The 5,696-nt window shown below is 33.7% G+C and overlaps 1 pseudogene; it reads right to left on the bottom strand.

Annotated features, from left to right (window-relative positions):
• Window positions 1-2,789: 2,789 nt before the first annotated feature.
• Window positions 2,790-5,269, bottom strand: LOC112654013 (myotilin-like; annotated as a pseudogene).
• Between the last annotated feature and the right edge of the window lie 427 nt (window positions 5,270-5,696).

The raw sequence follows: 5,696 nt of genomic DNA, 5'->3' as shown, positions 1-5,696 counted from the left end.
ATTATTATGGTTCAAAAACCTTTGGGAAATTTCCTTGAAGAATGTTCATTGCTTCGGGTACTGTCCAGCTCGTAAAGGAAAGAAATACATGGAAAAAGAATAATGACAAAATACCTGTGCCCTTAACAAGTTAAGCCTGAAACAAGTGATGAAAAAACATACACAAATAATGACAGCATAGCGATAGAAGTACAAATAGAAGTATCTATAATATTCTATTGTGATAAACACAGTTTGTTCTCACTGGAATGTGGAAAGCTCACATAAAATAAGGTCATATAGGATCAAAGAGTGTAAAACAAATTTTAAAGGGTCAAGGTTTTGCAGAATGTAATTGGCAGAAGCCATTCATTTTTCTAACAGATGTATGTAGACATGGTTTTATGAACTTTTTAAAAGAAACTTCAAGAGGGTAATTTCAAAAAACAGAATATATGTTCAGTGTTCACTGATCCATTAAATTGCATAGTATCCTATGTGCCACAACTAGTTTGTCATAATTATAATTTGAAGATATTTCTGAAAAAGCATATAATAATACCACAGTCCTAAAAACGACAACCCCATGGAGAAGATTATAGCAGAAGGCTAGCAGATGATTCAGGGGTTGTGAACTTGGTTAATCGAGTAAGTCAACTTTCATATTGAAAACCATATAACACTGAATGATATCAGATGGGCATATGAACTCTCTGGCTTCCTTTTCACCTTTTCACTATTCCACCATTGTATGCCCTACATCCCAAATTGACATCCCTGAAATCAAATCCCATCATTAATGCATTCAAGTATTAATACACAGAAAGCAACAGAACAAAATTCTTCACAGTGTTGTGTGATTGGAATCAACTTCAACTATTACTTTGTCAGTTTTATTACCGAAAGACTTTTTAGGTATTGCCATCCGCATAGTAAGTTAAACAGAGATTAGTGACTACAATTACCATTCCAGAACTATCCTTACATCTGTTTATCCATCTCAAATACAAAAAAAGGAGAGTAAAAGAAAGGTTTTGAAAGGAATCAAAAATAATAAATTAACATACCTAATATTTTCCCTAACGTGACATAAAAGCCAATTATCACATGATTTTTAACCACATGTACTGGATTTCTTTTTCTCAAATAATGCTCTTAGAGATCAACTACATAAGGAAGTAATAGCTATAGTGAGCAAAAAATAAAGTAACATTGGTTAAGCTTTTATTTTACCACATCCTTTGAAAGACTTGAGAAAAATTGAGCTAACCACCAATACATTTGAAATGTATATACAACAAAAATGTTTAGTTAAAATAAGGAAATAGGATTTCTGAGAATGGTGAATGTATTTTCACTTTAGTAGTAATAACTTATTAGTAAATTGATTTATTCAGAACTATAATAGTAATAACTTATTAGTAAATTGATTTATTAAGAGCTTTTATTCACAATTTTTACAACTATGGTGCACTTGAAAATAAAATGGTGCAAATATTGTATTGAGGTGAAATCCTATTGTCATCTGCATTAGATACTCCCATTTTCTTAGATATTTTTGAGAGTTCATAAGACTTAAGAAGAGCTATGCATTTTTAAGCCCCAGTTTATGTTATAAAATGGAGGAGAAACTCAACAACAACAACAAAAAAAAAGATGCCTAGATCACAACCTGAGCCAAAGGGCAGACACTCAACCACTGAGCCACCCAGGTGCCCCAGCAAGGTTTTTTGGATAGAATCAAATAAGATAATAAACATAAATCATTATAATGCCTGATCTATTAAATATTAAAATGTTATTCACCTCTTCTGGCAGCTGAAATCTAAGTAGGTATGTTTGTTATGCATCATTTTGAATTAGTAATTAGAAATTAAGTAAAAGCATATACATTGATTTCAACAAATCAAGTATATATCATCCTTTGCAAAAAGGAAAAAGCTAGAATCTTAATATGAATACTCTAAAAAAATCAGCAAATCTAAGACTCAGATGATGCCTTGATGACTGTGTAATTACACCTTTTCTATTCCTAGGCTTCACTCTTAATTTTCTGAACTTGAAGGTTACCACAATTAATACAGTTCTCTAAAAAAAAAATCTTGTTAAAAAATAAATCTAATGGAAAATAAAGTAGTAGGAAAATTAGGAATTTGAAAGGAGTCAAAAGATTGAGAGGAAAGAAAAATTAATCATAATTACCTTCTGGTTGCTTTTCCTTAAAAAAATCACTTAAATAATACCTATTTTGGCATGAGAAAAAATGTGTTTTAAATATTCAAAATTTTATTCTTTTGACATAAAACTATGGAACACTGATAATTTCTACTATTTTAGTAAGTATAAGAGAAAACAGGTTAAGCAGTATTTAGAAAGCAGTACCAATAAACCTTATTGCAAGCATTAGATGTGTTTAAAAAGTTTGTATTAACTCATAACCTGCAATTGTCAAATGTATATTACTTAAAGCTTAAAATTCAACATTTTAGATAGTCTTCTCTATTATAAACTCAGATTTTCTGTAGGCTTCACATACTGTATAAGCAGCTAGAATATTTAAGAGTTAAGGGATAAATAATATACATCTATATCTATACATATATATTATATGCATGTGTATAACATATAAGTATAAACTACATATATATTATCAGTTATATTACCTAATAAAGCCATATTCTGTTAATAGAGATATGGATTTATTTCAAAAATTTAATCAAATATATTTAATAGTATGGCTGTTGTGTTTTCAATATTGATAGTTATTCAAGCTTTTCATTTTCACATAGTCCAGACTGACCTTCCAGATGCTAAAAGTCTCCATCTGGGTTAAAGGTTTGTATCTAAATTTTTCCTGTTGAACGCTAAATATTTACTGAAAATTGGTTGAACACGTAACAGTTTAGGAATTGGAAGAGTTTGGTTTGGATTAGATGTAACATCTAATCTGTTACGTGTGGTGACTCATTAACTTAGCTTTATTAACTACAAACACCAGAACCTTTCTTGTTGACATCTTTCATCAGTAAAAGAATTAGTCTATAGTTATCATGCTATAAGCTTCTTTAATCGGTATTGAATTGCACCATTTTATTATTTCTTTTCTAGAAAAGCTTTGGTGGAGGTACTACTGAGATCTGATATTCTAGTTTCACCAAGTCTCCCTCAAAGTTTTTGTTTTGTTGTCTAAAGATAAACACTGGCACTCTTTTCTTTTTACAAGGATGCTCAGCAGCACAGTGCACGTAGCTTCTGTTTTGCTCATGGCAACACATGCAAAAACCCTGCATCTGAAGCTGTCTCCACTTCAAAGATGAATGAGTGAAAATTTGTCAGATATCATCATTTTGTGAAAGTTGTCTAATTAACTGGGCTTCTACTTACACAGCATGACATATAAAGGGCTGGTTATCCGCTCACTATGAAGTTTATACTGCAGAATCTGTCTTCCAGTTCAATCAACATTTTCTCTGTCACTTGAATGGGATGTGGTGTGACCATTCACATCTCCCTTTGAAAATGATCTACTTCATACTTGTAATGTCGGAACGTACAGTGGGGCATGTTCAGAACTGTGCATTGGTAAATATTGTACCTCTCTGTAATTTTGAGCTCGAAACACAGCCTCTACATTTTGCAATCCTAGCAATCTGCAACCCATCTTCTCCTCAGATGTTAGCCATTGATTTCCTTTATGATGAAGGCTGTCCTCACCTTTCAGCTCTCTTTCCAGTGCTTGACATTAAGCTTCTTTTTGGATACTTGTATTTCATGGTTGGGACTCCCTAATATGCAGTTTGATGTGCAATTTACAGTTTGGGATGGTTTAACATTTATAAGTTGGCCACCTTAGGGTTGACAATAATTGGAGTCCACAGTGGAAGGGATTTACTGCTGCTGTAATCAGACTGTGATAGCAATATGGAGCCTAGGGAGCTTGCTGAGGACTGGTTATAGGTGGTTATAACCCTTTGGCTCTGGTTGGAAACCAAAAGTTGCTGGAGAGAAGCAGGAAAAGCAGAAGGGGACATGGTAATGTGAGAATTCACTGTTGAAGGGTCAGAGCATCTTTGCTCTGTGCATGAGTTAGACTGGATCATGGAAGACTGGTCTGGCTAAAAGAGCTGGAGGTTTCAACAAAACATTTTTTTTTAATTTTTATTTATTTATGATAGTCACAGAGAGAGAGAGAGAGAGAGAGGCAGAGACACAGGCAGAGGGATAAGCAGGCTCCATGCACCAGGAGCCCGATGTGGGATTCGATCCCGGGTCCCCGGGATCCGCCAAACCGCTGCGCCACCCAGGGATCCCCCAAAACATGTTTTTATATGCATTACATTTCCTGCAAAATCCAATATCAATTTTTAAAAAATTAAAGCAAAATTAGTAAAAAGAAGAACAATGATCTTTCAGATAAGGCTTGGACTCGAGTGCTTACCGGGCTTATTGTTAAAGTGTAATTTAAAAGGGGCGGGAGGGGGCAGCCTGGGTGGCTCAGCGGTTTAGCGCCACCTTCATGTTCCCACGTGGGGCTCCCTGTGTGGAGCCTTCTTCTCCCCCTGCCTGTGTCTCTGCCTCTCTCTGTGTGTGTCTTTCATGAATAAATAAAATTTTAAAAAATGTAATTTAAAATAATGACTTGAGTATGTAGAAATGCCCCATAAAATCTCATAGATTCTTTGCTTTGCAAATGGGCTATAATTTGGAGGTGATAGTAGTTTCCAATTTATTTGAGTTTGTAAATATCATGATGGACGTTTTAATTTATAAGTGCCTAAGGCCTCCTTGAAATATGTTTATTTTAAAACCATTCCGATTATTTATTTTGTCATATGCTGATAGGTGAAAGCAGATCAATGATAGGAGGTAGAGAGCAGTAGTCAGAAGAAGTTAATTTAAACCAAAAGTTTTGTTTTTAAGTCTCTTGTTTCAAAAAAGTTTTAGTTGCGGTGTGTGTGTGTGTGTGTGTGTGTGTGAGAGAGAGAGAGAGAGATGAATGAAAGAGTAATGTAGTGAGGAAAAAATATAACGAGTTTTGGAATCAGAAGACCTAATTAGACCAAACTGGAACACCTAATTGAATGCCTTTAGGCATGTTAAGCTTTGTAGACTTTGATTTCATTTTTTAAATGCTAGAATGCATACCTATTAGTGTTATTATTCATATGTATGGTTTGGGCCAATTATACCATGTTGTGACTCTCATGATCCTTGTGTCACAACAGATATTTACAGCGTATGCCACAGACTTTTCACAGTCATCTGGATTTTCAGAGTCATCAACATGCATCCTGCTAACACAGTCTATCACTACAATTTGGTCTCAAGATTTTTTGAAAAGAAAGCTAACTTTTATTGAATGTCATTTACTAGAAATCATTCTAAGTGCATGTATGCATATTACTTTATTCATGTATATGTATAATACCATGAAGTATTTATTTTTAATTCCCATTTTTAACAAGCAAAGAAAATCTAAGAATAACAAACATACTGGTCATTAGGAAAGTTAAAGGACTTCATCTGATATTTGTATCATCATCTTGAACTGAATACGAGCGCCTCACCAGTTTTATAATGCAGATATTTTTTTCATTTAATGATAACCCAAAAGACAGGTGTGATTCTTACCCATATTTCACAGATGAGAAAATTGGGCACTAAGGGGCTTTTAAGTAACTTATTACTAAAAATATTTCAATAGCAGAACAGAGATT

The sequence above is a fragment of the Canis lupus genome, chromosome 3 (assembly GCF_003254725.2).
Source record: "Canis lupus dingo isolate Sandy chromosome 3, ASM325472v2, whole genome shotgun sequence".
Classification (NCBI taxonomy): Eukaryota; Metazoa; Chordata; class Mammalia; order Carnivora; family Canidae; genus Canis; species Canis lupus.
The sequence above is the reverse complement of the archived record's forward strand: the minus strand, read 5'-3'. Positions and strand labels throughout refer to the sequence as shown.